This window comes from Toxorhynchites rutilus, chromosome 2 (assembly GCF_029784135.1).
Source record: "Toxorhynchites rutilus septentrionalis strain SRP chromosome 2, ASM2978413v1, whole genome shotgun sequence".
In the NCBI taxonomy this organism is placed as follows: domain Eukaryota; kingdom Metazoa; phylum Arthropoda; class Insecta; order Diptera; family Culicidae; genus Toxorhynchites; species Toxorhynchites rutilus.
Window position 1 is genome coordinate 266,785,891 of NC_073745.1, and position 11,017 is coordinate 266,796,907.

General features: G+C 39.8%; 1 long non-coding RNA gene across 1 annotated transcript; it reads left to right on the forward strand.

Annotated features, from left to right (window-relative positions):
• The first annotated feature begins 517 nt into the window (after positions 1–517).
• On the forward strand, positions 518–11,017 carry LOC129770565 (uncharacterized). Its single transcript, XR_008742141.1, has 4 exons — positions 518–619; positions 831–1,007; positions 1,127–1,329; positions 10,485–11,017. It is a non-coding gene; the product is annotated as an uncharacterized LOC129770565 (long non-coding RNA).

The following is an 11,017-nucleotide window of genomic DNA, read 5'->3' on the forward strand; positions in this document are numbered from 1 at the left end:
CAAGAGAGATATCCAGCCGCCCACAACATCTGCGGGTCGCGAAGAATGGGATTCATAAGCAAATTTCAGTTCGTACTAGATCTTAATGCTTGCTACCGGACGAGTGATTTTTTTATGTATTCGCGTGTCGGGGTCATAAGTTTTCATCGTTGGGGGACCAGCTCCTCTCTGTTTCTAGGGTTAACCCTAAAAATATATAAAAATCCGAATAAAAAAAATCATTCAAATGAACATGCTCCATTTTAAAATTTACTACTATAATTATTGATAAAAACATGCAAAATAAATAACAATTACTAAATAAATAACGAAATTTTATTTAAAAAAACATGCAAAACATATGTACAAGTACCATGGTATTTTATGCATTCTACGATAGACTATTTACAATAACAAAAATTGCACAGAGTTCAACTCCTGAACGGATATGAAATATTTCATTCTGTCGGAGTTGACCTTGGAATGCATGCTATTACTTCGTTTCGTGGTGAAACTACTATTCATTGTTAATGTGTGTGAGTGCTTCGAGCTTAGAGCTATTAACAATCATACTTTACCGAATGGAACAACGTATGCGGTGTCCCAAAGGATTCAATAATTTCCCGGAGATTCGTGGTGGGTAAGTATCAAATCATATGGATATAAATTCTTTATCAGGGATACATGGGTACTTATTTTACTTGTATTTTCAACTACTAAACTAACTGCCTTGCTTGTTTCATCACCTTCTATTGTTCTTCTATTATGTTCGATTACCTATTAACCCTCACACTATAACTAACCTACAATATTAATTTAATCTATTTTCTACATCTCCAATCCAAATTTAGCGACATTGAAAAACATATTTTAATCAGATGGCAAGGAATTGACAAAGAGCATAAGCTTGAGCTTTAAAAGAAGACGGGAAGGATTTATTGAGACTATCCGGACGCCCTGTCCCCCAGACACCTTATTATGGGCCAACCTGTTCTATCCTCGATCTGGGATTTAGCGAATGGATTCAGGTGAAACTCCCTAAATAAGCATTACCGGGATGGATACCATCCTCTCATTTGACCTCCCGTTTCTCAAGAACCGCAGTCCTTTTGTTCACTTCTTATTATTCTTATGATTTTTTTTTTAGATCTACCTACACTCGCAAATCTGCGGCCGAGAATGTGCCCAATGGTTTACCATTCATATCTGAGACCTCGTAGGAACTAGTACCCTTCCTGGCCATAATGATGCAGGGTGTATAAATCGGTCCTAGCTTCGCATTGAAGTCCTTAACCGCGGAAGATTGAAGAAAAGTGCGTTTGAACACTCGTTGACCCACAGTAAAAGTAGGTGAGTATCTTTTGTTCCTCAAATCATACCGAGCTTTCGTTGACTCATAAGCTTTTCGCAAATTAGCTATAACTAGCTCATAAATCTTCTTATTAATTCCTTCAAATTTTCCGATTCTCTGATCTACAGAATGATTTCCTTCTTTTTCTCGTGCGTTATCGGTCCCTCGAACCACGATTTCACTGCCGAAAATTATTCGATGAGGAGTGAATTTGGTTGAAGCATGAATGGAGTTGTTCGAAATAAACTCAATTTCTGCGATTCTGGTGTCCCATACACGCTGATTTTCTCGAACATATGTTCGAATCATGGAATTTATGGTCCGATTTAGCCGTTCGGCCGGATTGGCTTGACTCCTGTGTCGAGAATTTGTCCAATGTTGCACCTCATATTTATGTAACAAGTCTTGGAATTCTCTAGACAGAAAAGTCGTCGCATTATCCGTTATCAAATATTGGGGAACAGATAGCTTTCGGAACCATTGATTTTCCACTATGGAACATAGACTTCCAGACGATATTTTCTTCACCGGAACAAGATGGCAGTACTTAGAGAATAAGTCCATTATGACTAATAAAGTCTGCTTCATTTAATATTGGAACACAAACAATTGCGTGTAGTTCAGTCATTTATTAACGAATTCATAATTTGTTGACGTAGGACTACGTCTAACCGGAAGATATAGGGGGTGAAATGGAAATCTAGGCACTGAACAAGTAGGAAAAAATGCAAGATTTGGAACGCTTATAACTCGAGCATTTCTCAATAGATCGCAAAGGTTTTTGCATCAATTGATAGGAAATATATCTACGCATCTATCATAACGAATAACATTTCATTTTTCTTGAGATAAATAATTGAATAATTGTGAAATATCAAGCATTGTCCAAATACACTATGTGCCCATTTTTGATTGGTCCATTTTGTGCTCCTCAAATCGTACCGACCAAAACGGGCAACCAGAGCAGCAGCGAAATAGAATGAAGCACGATTGAAAAGGAAAAAGAAAAAAATGAGGGAAACATTGGTCGCAGTCTCACACATGCGTAATTCTCGAGCCAGCCAGTCAGCTTAAAAATCCCCGCTCCGCTGCCGTAACGATCATTCTCATTCAAACCGTACACCACATCGGTTCGCATCACAACACATCAACAAACCAACCCAAGCAGCCATGCCTGGACATGGTAAAGGAGGAAAAGTGAAGGGAAAGGCAAAATCCCGCTCGAACCGTGTTGATCTGGAGTTCCCCGCAAGGGTAGCTAGGCCGAGCGCGTTAGTACCAGTGTACCAGTCCACCTAGCCGGCGTTATATAGCTTCCGCCGCCGAAGTGATCGAGTTAGCTGGCAAAGCTGCTCGCGACGATAAGAAAACCTGCATTCGGAACAGAACACATTCGGTTCGGTGGACATCAAGACAACAGGCAGTTGCAGCGAGTGGCGAGTGGTAAACGCAATCGCAAAACGGCAGCTGGTAGCAGAAGAAAAAAGTTTGTTCTTTATACAATCTGCTTTGGTGGCAAACCCAGAACAAGGCGGCATCGAGGGCGTTCGAAATGGGTTTTTTCAAAACCACGAGTACTAAGTTTTCTAAATTGGAACCATTCCATAAAACAAGGCGCTTTTCAGGGCCTTAACCTTCCAAAAAAGAGTTAGGAAATACAGTTCAATGCTTTCTGAAATAATATCCAAAATAATAATAAAACACAAATTGATTTTTTCATAATTTGTTTGCCAGGATCTGATGAGTATGTGAATTTGGCAGTTGTTCTGAGCTTATTGATAGTTGGGGACTTTCCTGATTATTCAATTTTCACCAATTCTTAAATTGTTTCCAGATTGAAAGTACAGTAATTTACAATTAGTTCGACATTTAGCTAATTGGACGGACATGTAATGCGACATATTTAGTTGGACATTTTTGTTAACATAGAAATCCAAATTATGACCCCACATTGAAAGTCAACACTGTACCACTGTCATCGCAAATGTTCAATTACAGGTTAAAATCGCCTCCAATGCGACACTGAGTGGTGCTTCGGCACGTCGCATTGAATGTAGTTTACTGTACAACATGTCACAAAGCTGGATGGAAAAAAATTTTCCAACTGTGAAAGCTGTGGCGAGTGGCAACAAATCGCTAAACAGGAAGGTTTAACCGAACAAGATGGGGATATCGAGTGATAACAAAACAATAAACTCTTTAGATTGAAGATAATTTTGTGATCCTGAAAAGGACCCTTTTTAGCCTGCATGTGAATCCAACAAGCGAACAAAACGTAATGAATGTATTTTTTTGCCATCGCTGCCTTTTAACGCTCATTCGTTCGTCTCGTTGGACTCGCCCCTTTGGCTGAGTCTGCCGATTTGTCTCTATCCTGTGAGCGTGTACCGTTAAGGTGGCCGTACACTGTTTGCCCGGAGGTCAAATATTTGATATATTTTGACAGATAAAGTTTGATTTGATATTTGTACAAACACTATTTTGTTTGCCACTCTTAAATATTCAACAGTGTTAAACAATGTCAAACACCGAACATGGATAAAATCGACTGAAATATTCAAGGTAACCTAACCATGTACCGACAGGTTCGAAGAACAGACTAAAAAAGTATTCGAGGCATCCAAAAATTGAATATTTGCTTGTTGTGTTTTGTGTAGCATATATTTGATCAGTACACGTCGACCAAATTTTATCTGTCAAAAAGAGTCAAATATTTGGCTTCAGTCAAACAGTGTATGAGCACCCTTAGTGTATAAAACGCGCGGATCCCAAAAAAAATATCTCATTTTCTTTCAAACCGTAAACCAGTGTGTTGTACGGCATCGTTTAACATCGCATCACATCAACGGATTGGTGCCGGAGCACCAGTATACCTAATAGCGGTTATAGAATTTTGGCCGCCGGAGTGCTCGAGTTGGCTTGCAAAGCTGCTCACGACAATAAGAAAACCCGCCTGCAGAACAGAGCCCATTTGGTTCGGTAGCATTAACTAGTTTCAGCGAGTGGCAAACGCAATCGCAAAACGGCAGCAGGTAGAAGAAAGAAAAAGTTTGTTTATACAGACTGCTTTGGTGGCAAAACCAGCCACCGTAAAACACGGCGCTTTTCAGGGCCATTAAACCATTCAAAGAAGAGTTATTAGAATTTTTAAACAATACCCAATGTCCTGGAAAAAAGGTAATGAAGATGGGAGAGTTTCGAATGACATAGTATGCGCTGCCAAAACTATTTTTCAAATAGTGACGTCAGTTGTCGTGTTTATCTTTGATTGCCCACCGCATCCGTGTGAAAATGCTTTTTTCAATAAGTGTGTTATCAATAAAAAAACATACATTTTATTGATTTTTCCGCGTATTATAAACATAATGTGATAGCGTGCAGTGGAAATTTGTGAAATCACGACGAAGGGAACCAACAAAAGTGATATTTTAGTGAAACATTTTCACTCCCCCACGGCAATAGAAACAAACGAACTTTCCTTTTTCTAACGATACCATATTAATATGACTATGGCTCTCAGTGTGGGTGTGTATGATGTGAGAAAATAGTGTTCAATTAAGCAGCGTTTCACTGAAAATGTTACTGCTTTCGAAGACTAAAACTAAGACTACTCTCTGGTTTTTTTCACCATATTAATAAGGGAAATAGGCCACAATACAATTGTCATCTGTTTAAAGACAAAAAGTTGCAAGATTTCATTAGAAATTTGGCACAAACCATCATGAAACCGTGGGTATTTCGAACATTGTTTTGTTTCTTCCATATACACTTCGTCAAGAACGCAAATAATTACGAAACCATATTTTGGTCGCCAATACAAATATACTTCGCCTACTGCTTCTGCTCTATATGTACCTCATTGCACAATACCAATGCATTCTAAAGTGACATAATATGACATATAATAAAAACTGTTTTTTTTTGTTTATGCTTGTTCTTGAACTTATTGGTGGTTGGGGTTTTTTAAATTGATCATTCAGTTTTCACAAACCCATGTATGGTTTCCGAATTAAAAGTGGCTTCAAATTACAACACATTGTATGCAGGATGGCATTAACGAATTTTCTCGGTAACAAGAACTGCTTTCTTTAGTTGATAACTGATGTTGAAAATTGACTGACGTTACATCTGCATTGCATAGAGAAATAACTAAGGAGCAACACGATGAGCTATGTATTTCCTGCTGCTCTGTTCTTATTTTAAAGCACTTTAATCCGAAGGTCATCCGTCCCTGTATTTACTGTTGGTTTTTCAGAACGCTTATAGCTCGTTTATTTCTCGACAGATCGTAGAGTTCGTCTCGGTTCAACCTCAGTTCTTTTTCATTTTTATTTACTTTGTTTGCGGAGACTACACATCTTACAATTCATTCGTCTCCGAAACCACAGCTTAAGGTACGGTAATGTGCTCAATAGTGAAATATATGATAGTGAACGAGCTGATGACCACCTGTGCATTCCCTATCACAGCCATCATTTTGATTGTACGATATGTGTATACGCCGAAAGATGCCCGACGTTGAACATTTAATAAGTACAAAGCCTTCAGAAAACAATCAAGAAGCAAGTTTGTAAAAAAAAACGCAAAAACTCAACACCAAAGGTTCTTTTCAGAACCCCCAACATGTTCATAAAGAGTAAACAGTAAACTAATCCATTTTTCAGGTAGATAGGTAGGAATTCACGTAGGAGAAGAAAATAGAACAATATATTTAAAATATATATTTAGCAAAAGCTGTCCCCTTTGTATAGTCCTACGTCACTCCGGTTATGTCACCGACATTACCCACCCGTCTTTTTTTTCATACAAATGTAAATGAAAAAAAAATTATTCATTGCTGTTTCGAAGAAATTTTCGTACTTTTCCCGTAATACGGCACGTTAGGCGGCGCACACCCTTTTCGTCCACCGTTTTGGCGATTTGATTCCACTAGTTCTTCATTTGAGTCATGTTCCTAACAAGTTTTCCCTTTGCCTTAAGCCTCCGCTTCGTAATTGCCCAGTATTTCTCTATCGGCCGGAACTGGGGGCAGTTTGGGGGGTTGAGGTCCTTCGGTATTACGCTGACCCCGTTCGTTGCGTACCATTCCATAACCGTTTTGCTGGACGGTCGTGGGCACGAATAAACGGCAGAATCCGTTTCTATAGGCACTCTTTTTTGTAGACTTCAGATGTCATTGTCTTGTCAGTGAGAAAGACTTTGGTTTTCTGTCCACAACTGCATATCCCCTGCCAAATCATGTACTTGCGGGCGAATTTATCCGGAAACACGAACTTAAATTTTTCAGGTACATCCCCCCGAGCCGTCGCCAAATAAAATTTTTGACCTGGGATTTGCCCAAAGTCCGCCTTCACGTAGGTCTCATCGTCCATCAGAATACATCCGTCGAACTTGGTCAGCACTTGGTCGTGCAGCTTTCAAGCACGGATTCTGGCCACATTGTTCTGCTTCAGCGTCCGATTTGGCTGTTTGCTGGCTCGGAATGACCTTATTCCTTCTCGGAGACGAATTCGTCGCACCGTACTGTGAGCGGCCTGGAACTTATTGGCCAAATCGCGGTCTGAAAGATTGGGATTCCTCTTGACGGCCTTGATGACTTTCCCACGCAGTTTCCGGTCGACAGTTCCACTCCGACGCTTCGAATGCGGCTTCCGAGCCGTCGTCAATGTTTCCTTGTACTGCTTGATAACACGCCATACGGTATTTCTGGGCATTTTAAGCTGTTTAGCTAGCTTAGATGCCGACAACAATGGATTTTCAAGAAAACTGTGCACAATTTTATCTCTCCGTTCGGCTTCCATGGCGGTTGTTTACAAAATGCTATCGTTTGGTGTTATGACATAAATACATGGTGAAAGGTAATGAATTTCCCGACACGTGGGTGAAAAAAGTTTCCAAATCCGTCCACTAGGAGCGCCACAATGAGCAAAAGAATTTGTTCCAATATTAAATGAAGCAGACTTTAAGTGTGCATTACCATTCTTGCTCCGAGGAAGTGACTGGATATAATTCATGCATATCATCTGAAATGGTTTAGTCGCAATTCGCTGCCTACCCATTTTCGGGACGGTTGAAATGGTTGGATGTTTGTTTTCTTTACACGATTCACAGTAACCGATATATCGTTTTAGGTCTGCGTTCATTCGAGGCCAGTAATATCTTCTCTTAACCCTTTCAATACATTTTTCGAACCCAATGTGCATGCTTTTATCATGTTCCTGTTTCATTATTTGCTGCTGCATCGAATCAGGAACACACTCCTTCCATTCGAACCTATAATCTAATAAATCCGACCGCGCGGACACAAATTTGAGTAGCTTCCCATTTTCGATTTTGAAATCCATATATTTTTCCGGTTGACGTTCCACCGCTTTGAATAATTTTGGATACCACCCATCTTTTCTCTCGACATCTACAGCTTCGACTGATCGCGACAACGCATCAGGGACAATATTGGCCCTGCCTTTTCGGTGCTTCACTTCCATGTCGTACTGTTGGAATGTTATGCTCCACCTACTAAGTCGGGAAGAAGATCTCCATTTCGCTTTCATAATGAAAGACAACGCTGAAGAATCTGTCACCAGAGTGAAATGCGTTCCTTCTATGTAACATCTAAATTTTTCAATGCAGCGGAGGGCAGCTAACCCTTCCTTTTCCGCTGCATGATAATTCAATTCGGCTCCTTTAAATTTTTCCGAGTGATACGCGATTACTTTTTCTGCACCATCCTGAACTTGCGTGAGGACTCCCGCAAGAGCGTTGTCGCTTGCATCAGTCTGTACACAAAATGGTAATGTGAAATCGGGATTGACCATCACTGGAGCGGAAATCAAACGTTCCTTGATATCGTTAAAAGCCTGCTCTGCTGCACTGTTCCACTGTACCCTTTTTGGCTTATTTTTCAACAAATTTGTCAAAGGTACAGTGAGTTCACTAAAGTTTTCGATAAACCTGCGGTAGTAGTTTACCATACCGAGGAATCGCCTTAGAGATCTCACGGAATTCGGAACCTCATACCCCAAGATCGCTTGGACTCGATCTGGGTTAGGTCGAAGACCGTCTCGAGATAAAATGTAGCCTAGATATGGCAGTTCATGGCAGCAGAACTTTGATTTCTCCAGTTTGATGCACAAATTAGCATCTTTCAATCGTTTGGCCAACTCCCTTAATTTCGCTAAGTGGTCATCAAAAGTGTTGCTGACCACTACAATGTCATCCAAATAGACAAAAATGGATGGTTCCAGCACTCCAAAACCCAATACTTGGTCCATAAGTTTGCTAAGAGTTGCTGGACTATTTATGAGACCGAATGGCAATCGCGTAAATTGGAATAAGCCTTTACCTGGAATTGAGAATGCGGTATATTTTCGCGATTCTTCCATTAAAGGCACCTGCAGAAAAGCTTGAGTCAGATCGATTGTCGAAAGAATCCTGAATGGTCCTAACTGGCTGAGTATCCTGTTTTGTTGAGGGAGAGGGTATTGTGTGGCATTAAACTGCCAATCATATAATTACTCAACATGCATCATAATGATGTGAGAGTAACGACACACCATCCACTCACCCCTCAACCGTCGGTTTTCCGTTCGGTTCCCAACCAGTCCACTTCGTTGCTACACATCGTTCGTGTGGTGGGTGACAATAACCGAATGAAGTCATCATTTGCGAAGGCAGCGTTCTTGAGGCAAGTTGTGGCGGCAGTTGTCGCGCATTGGGTGACTTCAGATAAATGGCCAATTCGCACAGGTATGCGTCCCTTTTTGTCCGCTCGTTAAGCGATCTAGCGTCGAGGCACAATCTTACCTCTTCGCTATTTCTTTTCTTAACGGGGACGACTGGCAATGACCAGTCTGACCTTGAGGGTTCGATAATACCCTCTTCAAGCATGTTGTCCACTGCACGATGTATTTTCCTTTGTATTTCGGGACTCCAAGGATAAGGATTCTTACGGACAGGTGGTGAATTTTGGTACTCTTCTTTGAGTTCAATTTTATATGTCATGTAATTGGTTTTCCCAAACTTACCAGGTTTTGCGGTTAGAAATAGTGATTTGGTATCCTCTAACTGTCTTTGCTGTTCATTATTTATTTCTATTGCATTTTCTCCCTCTTGTCCAACAATTTCTCCTACTTCGCTGCTATTGATCGTGGGTTTAATTTTAAATTTCTCCCAAAAATCATAGCCCAAAATGCATTTTCTATTTAATTGTGGGGCAAACAATACCGGTAAGATTTTAGTTTTTCCATTGAATGTGATTGGTACATCAGCGCATCCAATCACTTCTAAGTTCTGGCCCACAGCTGTTTTCAAATTGATATTCGTGGGTTTCAGTTTTAGTTTCAATGCTTGAACTATTTTCCTTCCACCTATCCCTAAAATTGTTCTTGACCACTATCCAATAATCCTATCACAGATATCCCCAACATTTCCACCTTTGCAAAGGGTCTGTTATCTTCCCTGACATTAATGAATGCAGTTACTATTTCTGCATTCTGATCTCTACACATGCTTACTTGTGAATAGCCATGTTGTCTTAGCTGTATTGGTGGCTATTGAAGATTTGTGAGGACTTGAAAAGTTTGTTTTACGACTGCGTTGCCTCACTGGGCAGTCGGTTTGGTGTTTTTTGCTTGGCAGTAAGGGCACTCCTTTGTGATAAAACCTGGGAAACCACACACTTCACAAAAAACGTTCCTTTGCTTAGCGCAACTTTTGAAATAATGCCCATTTTCATGGCAATTGAAACAAATCCCTCCCCTCACCGGGATTTACGCTCGAACAATTCTCTGTAATGCACTTGTTCCACTTGGTCCTGGAACTGGACTCTTAGTCCTATAAGGATTGTTCGGATGCGTACTAGAATTGTAATAGTTTTTTGTACCAAATTTATTCTCCTGAACTTTAAAGTTCGATTGTGGTTTCCAAAGCTCTTTCTGGAAACGCTGCTCAAAATCCTGTCGTTTATTATAATTTTCCTTAATTTGTTCTTTATTAGACCGTTTTCTTTTTTGAAATCTATTTTCTTGATAATTTGAATTATTTTCCTCCCTCATTTCCTCGATTTCTTCTGTTTTGTGTACAAATCTATTTTCTCGTCTTTGATAATACTGCCAATTTATTGCATCAAATTTCTTGCCAAATTCTTTCATTTTAGGTATAGTGGTAATATTCGCGGCAAGCATGGCTATTCTGCACTCGTCCCGGGTATTTCGGAAAAGGACGTCGAATTTCCGTCTCTCATCCCATGGATTGGACTTGCTACGAAAAATCCGGACCATGTCCAAGTAAAAGTCCTGGAACTTTTCTTTAGCACCTTGCTTTCGATTGTTAGCCTGTCGTTCATAGACGTAATCAATGTCAATTGGTAAGAACTCATTTACTGGAATCTTGCGTATCTTCAGTTCATATTCCAACTCATCTATTGTTAATTGAGCGGCATTCATAGCTCGATATTGCGACACAAAATGAGACATCGCCATTTTTGAGGACTGCTTGTACAAAAGAACACCAGGACAATGAATAATACAGACTTTAAAAAGATAACACTTTTATTTCATACACAATTATACAATTTAAAAACACGATCAATGAAATACTGTTACAAATAGATTAAAAATTGTTGTAAATTAAAAAAAAAATAGAATATTGAATTAATATTATTTTTGACTAGTATAAGTAAAGATTTTA